The following is a 12340-nucleotide window of genomic DNA, read 5'->3' as shown; positions in this document are numbered from 1 at the left end:
ACCTTCATTGTCCCCTCCTCTAGCCAAGTGGTGAGTTGCGTGGGACCAAATGTCAGACAAGGAAAGGGAGTGGGTCTTTCACACCGAAGATAATCCCTGATGAGTGATAGGCAGGTGACATCACCCATCACTGCCCCTCTACCCTAGTATATACCACCTGATTGCTTGGCTCAACTCCCTTGCTCACATAATATCTCTAATATATTCTCTTTCTCCTCAGAAAAGCCAAGAATTTGATATCCTTGTCTTAGGTTCTGTGTTTCCTAGAGGCAATCAAGGCCTTCTGCCCTCATTTGGAAAGCAAGTGTAGAACAAGAAATTAGCTTAGTTTTCTTAGTTTTTGTTAGTTCATGAATTGATTTAGATGAATGGTTTTTTTTTTTTTTAACCCATGATCTCTGTTTGGTCCAAAGATTCGAAGATTCTCTCACATTCAGCCATGGAAACAAGGTAGAGCTGGGATAGAATCTCATTTCTTGTCCTGTATTCCTCTGCCATGTCAAACTCTATGTAATTCATAAATTCATCCAAACTTTACTGGAAGATACTGGAACAAGTCACTTGTACAGAGCAGGGGAGGTCAAGTGCAAGAAGGAGGCTTAAATGATGTAGCTCTTGTCATTTGTTTAAGAGATACACCACAAGAATATGTTATAGATGTAGCTGTGATCAGGGCTCAATGACTTCCACAGATGGCTGTCTACTCAGTGAGCAGCACAATGTCCCCATATACAGGAAGCCTGGGAGTGCATTTGTGAAATCTCAGTGTGAGCCCATTTGTAGGAGTCCAACATTTTTATGGTTTCAGTTCACATGTTGGCAAGATACTGGGTAATAAGATCATGGCATAATGTGGCTGACAGGTTTTTATGTGTATAGGCATTTTAAAAATCAGCTAACCAAATTAAAGGAATTTTTTTCTACAGGTTATTTCTAAAATAGTGCTTTTAAATGTAGGATGGCCAAGTATTAGTGAGTATTTGACAAATTTGAGGGAAAAAAATGTCAGAAGTTGAAGGCAGGCATACAAAGTATGATCTATGAATAACTGGAGTGCCTGAATGAGAAAACCAAAGCAAAGACATGAAAAAAATATTAAAAATTATAATTCCTTATTTTTCTGGAAAGAAATTCTTTGAAACCTTACACTGAGTATTGACTCAGAATGACTAATAGCAAGACAAATTCTAGCTAAAATTACTAGGGTGGAAAGGAAGAATGAAGTCTTTTGTGCATTAGAGTAAAGCAAGTGCATTATGAAAAGAACATTAGCATCTCATCATCAGTTTTGATAATACTTTGTGCCAGAAGAAAATGGGGTAATATATTTGTGGAAAGAAATGTGAATCATGGTGCTATCAACAGCAAAACTGACATGAAAGTGTAAACAGCATTGAAATCCAACTTCACTGGCTTGAAGTTGGGTAATATTGTTCCCATGATCCCTTTCAGGTGAGGGAACAGATTTCAGGAAGACATTGGTAGGAGGACAGATGTTAAGTCTTACATTTACAGTTATTGGTCCATTCATTCACTCTAACTTTGTTTAGGGTGCATATCTATCTATGTATTTCTTTTATTCATAAGGATGAAGAAAAACAAGTAGTTGGAGAGATATTGTTTAATGTATTAACATCTAAAATTAAATGTCAAACCTATTTTTGAAATTCAGTGTAAGTCTTTGAAAATGAAAAATAAACTTTCCCTCAATTGGCTGATTAGGGAATTGGGTAAAAGGGGCTGAGCACTGAGGCATCTCCATTTCTTTGGTATTATATCCCCTCTCAGGCTCCAAACATCATATCGTCTCCAGATCCTCTGAGACTCAGGCTGAGGCCTCCAGCTCAAGGTCTTTGTGCTGTCAGTAGTGGGGATCACTGGGGAGGCATAGAGATGGAGGGAGGAGTTTTTCTGGAGTGGGTAACAGGAGCCAGAAGACACCTCGGATCATTAATTGTCTGCATTTACTTTGACCAGCCAGTTCTTGTTTCTACCTCCATGTTCACACAGAATGCTGGAAACCTCAGTTTCTCCTCAGTTTTGCTGATTTTCCTAAAGTGCCAAAAGAAGGTTAGGAAAGCAATGGAATGCACATGAACTTGTTTCCCTTCCTCTCTTTATCCTATCCACTCCACACTCACATTTCCTCTTCCTCTTCTTCCTGTCTTTTCATTCATTTCTTCAGTGTCTTCAGTGTATTCTAGGAAAAGAGAATTTATGAAAAGACACTTCTCTTCCTTGAACAGTGTAGACAGCTGCAAGGAAAGGAACCCACTTGATGACCATGTGCACATGTGCAGGAACACCCTGCAAGGGGAAAGCCCACCCCAGAACTAACTTCACAGGTGCTCCTTCCACTGGGTGTGGCCCAAAGCCTTTGACAACCAGCCCAGTTCCCTGCCTGGGCCATTCAGGCTTGTGCAAGCTGATTCAGTGATGCACATATGTTAAAACCAGGGCAATGCTAAGAAAAGAGGTAAAGAGGATGGGAGAAATTTATAGACATTGTTGTTCCCATGACCTCAACTTCCTGGATGAGACCACTTCCTTCAGGATAAGAATCATAAAATAAGGAACAGATAGAATGGAGAAAAGCTATAAAGAGGAGCTTATGAATAAGAAAGGGAGAGATTACAAAAAAGACAGAAAGAGGAAGGAAATTACATGCAAATTGTTGTTCTCTGTATCTGATACTTCAGAAGCTGTGAAGTAAGCCTCCTGGTAACCCGGGCAGTAATGGTGATCTATCAACCTTGTGAAAGGAAATGGGAAAGTTAGGGTTGAGGGCAGAACTCAAGCTCCTGTTGGTTATGTCAGGGTGTGGTCTTATCCCAGGACACAATTCTGTCCTCACCACCACACTCCTCTCCTAGGGCCTCAGTCACTTCACCTTGGCTGTGAAGGAGTGGGTCTAAGATTCCAGAGTCCCTTTCCCAGCTCTCAAATACTATACCTGTGGCCAGTGAGGAATGCCTGTATCCTCTAGTTCCTCTAAGAAGGCAGATACTCTCCATGTCTTTCTATACATGATGTTGTCTTTCTTCTCCTTTTTACCACCTTCACTACCTCTCTGCCTCTTTTCTCTCTCTGTATTACTGCCCATTTGCTTTCTCCTTGTCAACTTTCACCAATCATATTGTTCTATGATACAGGAACACTGGAGAACAATCCCTGTGCACATATTATTCCCATATTATGCTGCCACCCTCTCCAAAATATCAATTAGTCAATTAACCAATCCACTCTAACCAGGGAGCAACTATCAGAAGCATGGAGTTGAATCAGGTCTTGTGTTCTAGCCAGTCAACTCTGCCCTGTTCCCCACTCGACAGTCATGCCCCTCCATGTACCTTTCCTCAGTCTTGTCCAGGCACCCATCAGTGCTAGTACGTCAGTGGTTTGACGAATTCCCAAAATATTCCACTTATTTAAGTGGCCTGTCGATCCCCTATTATATCACTTTCAGACTAACTGAATACAGACAAGTTACTTTATCTCTAACCTTACAGTCAACCCCTCCAATCAGTTCAGAAACTTATAGGGATGCTGTGAGGACAAAGTGTCTTCCATGAACCTAAGGTCATACCAGTCTCAGGACAATCACTTGATTTATAGGATTAACGGTCACTATCACCCGCAGGACATGATTCAATTCCATGCGTCTGAGAGTTGCTCCCTGGTTTAAAATGGATTGGTTAATTGATCAATTGATTTACTGAAGAGGGTGGGCAGTGTAATATGGGAATAATCTGAGAGGAGCAGGGAACCCTTGGCCCTGCTTCCCAGAGACTCTCCAAGACAGCAAGAGCCAGTATGTGAAGCAAGCCTGGCAGGCCATTCACACAAGGCCTCCAGAAACCCAGCCAGGCTTTGGAATGTGTTGGAGAAAGAGTTGTACATGAACCTCTCAAATGGGAGCAATTTCAGGTTTTAATCTAATCCCAGGATTTTGGATTTGTGTGAGCAGTAGAGAATAGAAGGATGTTCAAGGATATGTTTCCTTTGATACCTTTCCAGCACCCAGGTGCATGTGTAGTCAGCTCAGAGCACATGTTCTTTATGTCAGAAAGGATAAAACATTAATGAAGTGCTACCAGACTGGTAACTACAGAGGGAGAAGACCTAATTCTCAACCACCACCTGGCACCCAGTAGAAGAACTTTGTCCCAAGTCTAGTTGATAGTCTGGGAGAGCTTGTGTCCTGCCAGATCCCCTCCATTGTAGGTCAACACCAAAACCTCATCTACACTCTCTTGTGCTTTATTCCCAAGAGCTGCTAACCAAGGAAAAACAAAGGCTTTGAGGATTGGTCTTATGGGAAAGTGAATCTTAAATAGCATAGCAAGGAAAGATGATTGCAAACACAGTACACTCAAAGAACATGATGATAATACTTCTTACTATTGTTATTAAATATGGAAAGAATAAAGCAGACCTCCATGTATATTTCCATTACTTTCTGATTTCACAGTCCCTTCTTCAGTTGCTAAAGTAGCAGTGTTACTAGACTGTTCCTGATAACCCACTCACATTGGATCCTATCTTGAGTGATATTACCTATCTGGATTGTCATTTTCATCACTGCTGGTGGAGTCATACCTCTGATCCACAAACCAATCTTTAGGAACACAAACATCTACAAGAAAGTTTTTAGAGAATGTGGCACACCCATCCCTTCCTTCTCCACTTGATGGCTTTCTGACTACCCAAGATCACCACAGGTTCTTAGACCATCTCTGGACTCTGTGGAGTCAGAGGCCTTCAATAAGACATTATAAATGGTTTGCAAATGAGCGAGGTGGAGAAAGAATCCCCTTTTAACTATTTACTTTCCCCATTTTGATGGATCATTAAAGCTCTTATGTCCAAACTTATCACCCTGAAATTCTGACTGTTCTGGAAATACTCTGTATTAGATGAGTTCAATGAAAAGACCAATGGCAGGCTCAGAGCTGCTGCCCGGGAAAGTGTATTGTGAGGATGGAAATGTTCTTTCTGCATCATCCATGCCATAGCTACTAGCACAAATGGCTGTTGCGCTTTTGAAAAATGGATAATGCTACGTTGTGCTGCAGATGCCCTGAAGGTGTGGTGCTCAGTAATAAGAATTGAAATCATGAATGTTCCAAACTCATAGACAATTCGAGATCCCGCCATGCCAAAGAGATGTGAACAAAGTGTATAGAATTTGGAGTCAAAGCACTTAATATCTCCAGAATATGGTTTCCTATTCTCTAGATGTGAAACTCGAAAATTCATTCACCTCTCAATCCTTCCATATCTCATATGTTTTGAAAAAGTCAGATATGGCTGCTTTTCTTTTATCATGACCAATCAAAATGCCATGATCAGACTTTAAAGGCTTACTAAGAGGTGAGATTTATTACTAAATGAAGACTTATTATGAAGTCTTAGTAAGAGGTGTTCTCTAATACAATTTTTTTAATCTTTTTTTTTTTTAAAAAAAGATTTATTTATTTAATTCCCCCCCTTGCCCGGTTGTCTGTTCTCTGTGTCTATTTGCTGCGTTTTGTTTCTTTGTCCGCTTCTGTTGTCATCAGTGGCACGGGAAGTGTGGGTGGCGTCATTCCTGGGCAGGCTGCACTTTTCTTTTGCGCTGGGCGGCTCTCCTTACGGTTGCACTCCTTGCGCGAGGGGCTCCCCTACACGGGAGACACCCCTGCGTGGCGCGGCACTCCTTGCGCGCATCAGCACTGCGCATGGGCCAGCTCCACACGGGTCAAGGAGGCCTGAGGTTTGAACCGCAGACCTCCCCTGTGGTAGACGGACGCCCTAACCACTGGGCCAAGTCCGTTTCCCACAATTTTATCCATTTACAGTTCTGTCAACATTTTCCTGAAGGGTAATGGGGTATTCTCCTGGTTTACTGAGGTATATTTGACATACAATAAACTAAACATATTTAAAGGATAGAACTTGATACAATTTTGACATATACCCATGAAGAAATGAAGCTGGCATTTTTTTAAACAGAAAGCTGACATTAGCAACTTTTTAGTGTTAGAGAAATCTAGGAAAACACACAAATGGACACACGTTCTCACACATGCACCTTGAGAATCATACACACACACATCAGGAAGCTTCTTTCTGTGGAGAGGTTCTCTAGACAAAGCCAACAAGGAATTTTCATTGATCATCATCTAGATTTTTCCTCAGCAATTGTGTGATGAGAGAATACATACTATTGTTGCTTGCTCTTGGAGCCACCTGTAGTTGCAGAAAAGAAAACACTATAACGATCACAACTTGCTATGTTGTGTTTGTAGAAGGCTTTAGAAAACCAGATGGGAAAGAGGGTCAAGTCAAGGAAACCAAAAAGCAAGTGAGGGGACACCTGAGGAGAAGGCATGAGCTTTTCCTGTGTGATGTATCTCTCCATTTTGGTTGGCATTTAAAAAATTCTTAATCCAAGAAGAAGATATGGCTGCTAAGGATAAACGTCCTTTTATAATCGAATGCTTCCATTCGTGGTTGTCCTTTTGAAACAGAGATCGGCAGGTCAAAACAGATGCCAAGTGAACACAGTCCCCACCAAGGAAATTGTACATATCATCTGTAAAGTAATGGTCAGCTTTAATTGAATGGAAAAAGAAAAATACAGAAAGCAATGGTTCTAAAGGGAAACTTACCTTGGAATTAGGTGGGGCTTCCTCTACTGCCCTGGCTCCCAGGTATTTTAGCAGGCCCTCTGGGGGAGTGAGGAGGATAAAGAGTAATAGTCAGTTCATTGGAAGTGTTGCCCTTGGAGTACTCTGAAGTTTTGCTTGACATGGACAAAGGGTTAGAGTAATATGGAGCAGGTATTTAACAAGGATAGTGTGAGCTGCTGATGAGTGGAAAAAGGATAGCAAAATGGAGGTGGAGGAATAAAATGGGATGCAGTCCTTGACTTTGTAGCTAATGACATCCCAAAGCAATGTGAAATAATCTAAAAAAGTTACCAAATACATGTCATTGTTCAATGATGGATTATCATTCCTCCTGCCATTTTGAAGTCCTACTAAAATGCTACTATCACCTTGTCCTGTTACAAAATCATCAGTATCCATGGTTCCACATATGTCATCTCTCTCTTTTTTTTTTTTTAAAAGAGGTACCAGGGATTTAACTCTGAACCTCATTCATGGGAGGCAGGCACTCAACAACTGAGCTATACCTGCTTCCCATTTTTCATCTTTTGTATAGGATTTTTTTCTCTATTTTTTAAAAAATGTTACATTCAAAAAATATAAGAGGTCCCCATTTACCCCCTACCCCCCTCACCCCACTCCTCCCACATCAACAACCTTTTTCATCATCATGGGACATTCATTGCATTTGGTGAAAACATTTTGGAGCACTGCTGCACCACATGGATAATGGTTTACATTGTAGTTTACACTCTCCCCCAGTCCACTCAGTGGGCCATGGTAGGACATACAATGTCCAGCACCTGTTTCTGCAGGATTTTGCTGTTATTTGTACATGAGCATTTTATTAGCTTTCTAAAGTTTAATAATAGGGTAATTGTTTTAAAGACATTTTATTTATAACTTTATTGTGGGACTGGATTCAAGTCTAGGCAAAACATTCTGTTTTATGTTTTTTTAATCCTTTATCATAAAGATACTCAGTTATAGAAGATTTGAAGATATTTAAATACTGCCACTTAAAAATTGACCACTATAAATCATGTAGTATTTTTCCTTCCAGTCTTCCTTTTCTATACCTTGAATGCTTATTCATTGAATGTGATGGATGTCCATCTTTATACTATCCAGGCACCAATTTGATAGCTCATTATTAAGGGGAGACATGAGTTGAGTGCTAAGGCTCTAATGCAGTTATAAAAATTGCAGCAAGGATGATATACACCAGATCAATAGCCAAATGGTAACTTGAGTTCTTATTGGTCACTGTCCCTAAGGCATGCAGCAAACAGTGCCGAGCATTTCTAGGACTCAAGATGCTGATGTTATGAAATACGCTAACATCTCCCAGTTCCTATCTGTTTGGGCTGTAGTGTGGAGGACTGACTTGGGTAAACCAGATTGTGCTTGCAATCATTCAGAATCTGAGCTGAAAAGGCATGTGGACTTTTTAATGTGCATTTCACCCTATGTCAATTCACAGTCTGCACTCAGTTTCCCTTGCTGGCATGGTGTAGAATCATCGCATGGCCAAGTGATGGGGCTAGATTATGGCTATAGCATCAGGATCAGGGACACTCATGTTTGAAATTGTAGGCTAATTGTCTCTGCACCTCCGTTCTTCTTCAGAAGAGTGGGAATAAACAGTCATAGTATGGTTGTGTTGAAGGTTGAATGAGTAAATATATGTAAGGGGTGTAGTAGTGGTTTTTTTGAGAAGTTGACGCTGGCAATTGTGCTATATAGATGGGAAACAGCTTCTCCACCCTCACCTTCACAATCTCATCTCAAAGACTCTAACATAGATATCTCCAGCCCTGGTACACAAACCCTCACCACCTAAAGGGAATACAGATGGCCATCACTTAACCCAGAAAATAATCACATCCCCATTTCTCATTCTCACCTGGAAGCTGGAATCAGGGTGGTTCTTCAGAGTAAAGCAAGCACACAGTCCCTGGGAATTGAACCCAGAACCTCATACATGGAAAGCAGGTGTTCAACCACTGGGCTACATCAGCTCCACCCTGGTTTTTTAATTATCTAGATTTTTTCTAAAGTTCAAAAATGCATACCATTTTCTCTTGTACCTGAGGCCACCTGTAATTATATTAAAGAAAACTCAGGATCAGATCATGCTGTGTAGTGTTGACACAGATCTTTTGCACTTTTGGTACAGATGGGAAACAGTGGTTGAGTGAAAGGTCCCATAAGTAATTGTAGCAGACACACATGGAAAGATACAAACTTTTCCTAGCTAATGCATCTCTCATGTCTATTTTGGTTGGCACAAAAAATTCTTACTCTTAGAAGGAAAAAATGCTGCCAATTAAAAAGCCCATATACTTGATTCCCTGCTCTTGCTATTTGTAAATAACAACTTGACACAGTAATAGAATACTCCTTAAGTAAGGAAATTGTATATGTCATCTATAATGTACACGGTCAGAATTTTCATATCTGAACTCAATTGAAAATGAAAGGAATAAGTAAAGTGACAATTTTCTCAGACAAAGAAAGGCAACCTTACCTTGGAATTAGATGGGGTCTCCTCATCTGCCCTGTCACTAGGTGGTTCCTCCATCAGGCCAAGGTCTCTCTTTAAAAGGTGGTACACATTCTAATAGTGTTTAAGTGCCCATCCTGTGCTGACCAAAAATAATTTGCTTGCTCACAAAAGCCAAATTGATTGTTAGGGAGGCATCCCCCACTTAAAAGAGCTCATTATCAAAGTTGAATTTTAAAAGTCCCATTCAAGTAATTGCCAAACAAATAAGTTCTCCCTATATACAAAAAAAAAAAAAAAAAAGGCCAACAGAAAGGCCTTCTATCACCAGGCCAAACCAGAAGAAAAATGTTCAAGTAAACAAACAGGACTGCTGTTCTGTCAAAATGCCAAAGTTCAAAAGTCACCCCTAAAAGGTCTAGAACCTCAACCAAAAAGAGGCATGTTCAGAACCAAGAGGACTCACAGACAGGAACTCAGGGCTTTGGGGGAGATGGCAGAGCTAAAGGGGCTTTTGCCTTTACCATGCTTAAATCCAACAGTAGCTCCAGAGTCAGGTTGGTAGGACTTAGAATCCTGTTTCTAACACTATGTAATGTCAACTGAGAAATAAACTAAGCTGCAAGGCAACAAAGGCACTTATTTAGGGTCTTAGGGTTGCAATTAGGGGAGCACAGATTCAGGTAGCAATCCAAATCATGTCCCATCTTTGTATTTCCAGGCAAGGGGCTTTAAAGAAGACTTGAGAAGTTGTTTGTAGTTGTAGTGTATTTGGGGTATTCAGTATTCTGTATTGTCCTTCAGGTTAGATAGTTAACTGAGTTCTTTATCTTGTGTGTGTGTGCGTGTGTATGTTTTAATGGTCAAAGACCAGAGAAGAAATACTTTCAAATATTAGCATTGGAGTATGGATGTGGCTCAAGCAGTTGAACACCTGCTTCCCACATGGGAGGTCCTAGGTTTGGTTCCCGGTACCTCTGAAAAAAAAAACAAAAACAAAACCAACCAACCAACCAACAATCAAACAAAAGAAACCAACTCAGGGGAACCGATGTGGTTCAGTGGTTAAGCACTGGCTTTCCACATACATGAGGTCTCAGGTTTAATCCCCAACCCCAGTACGTTAAAAAAAAAAAAAAAATAGCTTTGGTATTTTTTCAGCGGTGAGCTTGTGATTTTGATTCTCTTTGCTATGCCATCTGAAGTTTCTTAAATAGTATGTTTAAGTTGCATAGAGAAATAACTATTTTGAGTGCTAATGACACCTGTAAAAGTGAAAAGGTCGAATGTTCTTCTGAACACTTGCCTTGAATTGCTTTTCTAATGCCTTACCCAGCATGTTTTTGACAGCAGCTGTTATGTTCAAGGCCAGAAGATGAATGTGATTGGGAACGTGGACATTGATTGGAATTACATGTTCAGGGCTGATTCCTGACTCTGCTTCATGTCAGCTGGGAAATTTACTCAATTGTCTGTGTCTCATTTCCAGATCTGAAATACTGAGCTAGTACCATTGGCCTCATCGGCTGTCCTCAGAATTAAGTAATGGTCCTGGCTCAAATTAGAGACACAATCCATATTAATTTATTGATATATCTAGTGCTCTTTTTCTTATTATTCACCTGTTTGCTCAGTTACTTTTCTTCATATGGTAATTCATAACTGTAATGTATAAGTATTGTGAGACAAAAGTCATCCTAAATTCCAAGAGCAATACCCACAGTGGAGTTATGACCTTTTTCTACGCTCCCAGACAGATATTTATGGACACCAAAGGCAGACTGGATAAACTGGGGGCACAATAATAGTGAAGTTGGCACACTGTTCTTATGTTGTGCTAAAAACTTCTGCCAAAGGACTAGGCCCAAACTGAGTGTGAAATACTAAAATATCTGTCTGGAAGACCAGAGCATGGAATATTGGAAACTACTTCACAACAGTTGTGAATTAAAGGCAGCCAAGGCGTCTTTTGTTGTTGTTGTTGTTGTTACTGTTTTCAGGAAAGTTTATTACCAACCCCTTAGGAGGGCACTACAAATAATGGGGTTAGAAACCCAAACCAAACCCTGAAACACTTGAAAACAGGCCTGCTAGAGAGCCAGATGGCCCCAAGTCGTCAGGGAAAGGAAGTAAAGGAGAGGCATTCTAGATGGTGACCTACCCTGGAGCCTGAGTCTGTATATTAGTGTGACTATTCTGGGGAAACGGGGGGGGGGGGGGGGGCAAGAAATCCTCACCTCCATAACCCCAGTGTTGCCCTGGATCGTGGCGAGGAAAGGCAGAAGCAAGCACTGAGGGCACAGACCTTACTGAGTCTAATCTTGGCATCACTGCCTCCAAAACTGTGAGACAATAAACTCCTTTAAGCCAACAAATATGTGTTATGTGACATGTCAACCATGGTGTACTGAAACAGTTCCTTTGAAAAATCCTCTTGCTCCAAAGTTCCTGAGGGGAAGAATTGATGCCCTGGAGGAGGTGGCTCACCCACAAGAAGAGTACCTATCCTGACCCAGCCTCCTGTCTCTACATTTCCATCCTTGATGCAAAATATGAGGTAGTTTCCCCCACATAAAGGCCTTCTGAAGTATCAAGGATGTTCAAATATTTGGCCCTCTTCCCCCAGCATCTTCACAATACCTTCTGTCTCATGTGAGTCTTCCTGGGGGTTGGACTACCATCCCAAGTGACCAGTGGTCTGCTTGGCTCCTCTACTGGCTCAGAACCTAAGACATTCCAGACCAACTGCCAGATAACAGCTATGCAAAGAATTAGCTTCACCTTTAACTGAACTACTCTGGAAGAACAGTTAATGCTCATCAACTGGCAAAGTCACCCACCTGACTGAGGTTTGGTGAGTTAATGAATGAAGTCTCCCTGTTCCCAATTATCTCCCTGACTAAATATTTGAACAACTCTCTTAGTGTGGAGTCCGTACCGTCCCTGCTGAAGTCTTTCTCATCCTAAGAGTACCCTTTCTGGAAGATATGGGCGTGAGACTTTGTGGTTCTGATATGTATTTTACTGATCACTAGTGATGTTGAATGCATTTTCATACTCCTGCTCATTCTGAACTCACTGCAGAAATTATGATTTATGATTTACAGAGAGGGGACATGGTGAATCATTTGTACTCTGAGATGTCCACATCCTTAGAGAACCCAATCCTGCTGAGAGTAAT

At 41.0% G+C, this 12340-nt stretch overlaps 1 long non-coding RNA gene across 2 annotated transcripts; it reads right to left on the bottom strand.

The window, feature by feature from the left end:
• Positions 1-1606: 1606 nt before the first annotated feature.
• LOC131274099 (uncharacterized) lies at positions 1607-11925 on the bottom strand. Of its 2 annotated transcripts, XR_009181303.2 has the most exons (6): positions 11800-11925; positions 9184-9296; positions 8560-8753; positions 6654-6712; positions 2142-2200; positions 1607-2052 (listed from the first exon to the last, which is right to left on the bottom strand). It is a non-coding gene; the product is annotated as an uncharacterized lncRNA (long non-coding RNA). The 2 variants fall into 2 exon arrangements; XR_009181304.2 differs by lacking the exon at positions 9184-9296 and having other exon boundaries at positions 11800-11915.
• Between the last annotated feature and the right edge of the window lie 415 nt (positions 11926-12340).

The sequence above is a fragment of the Dasypus novemcinctus genome, chromosome 17, assembly GCF_030445035.2.
Source record: "Dasypus novemcinctus isolate mDasNov1 chromosome 17, mDasNov1.1.hap2, whole genome shotgun sequence".
Lineage (NCBI taxonomy): Eukaryota > Metazoa > Chordata > Mammalia > Cingulata > Dasypodidae > Dasypus > Dasypus novemcinctus.
This window is presented reverse-complemented; position numbering and strand designations above follow the sequence as displayed.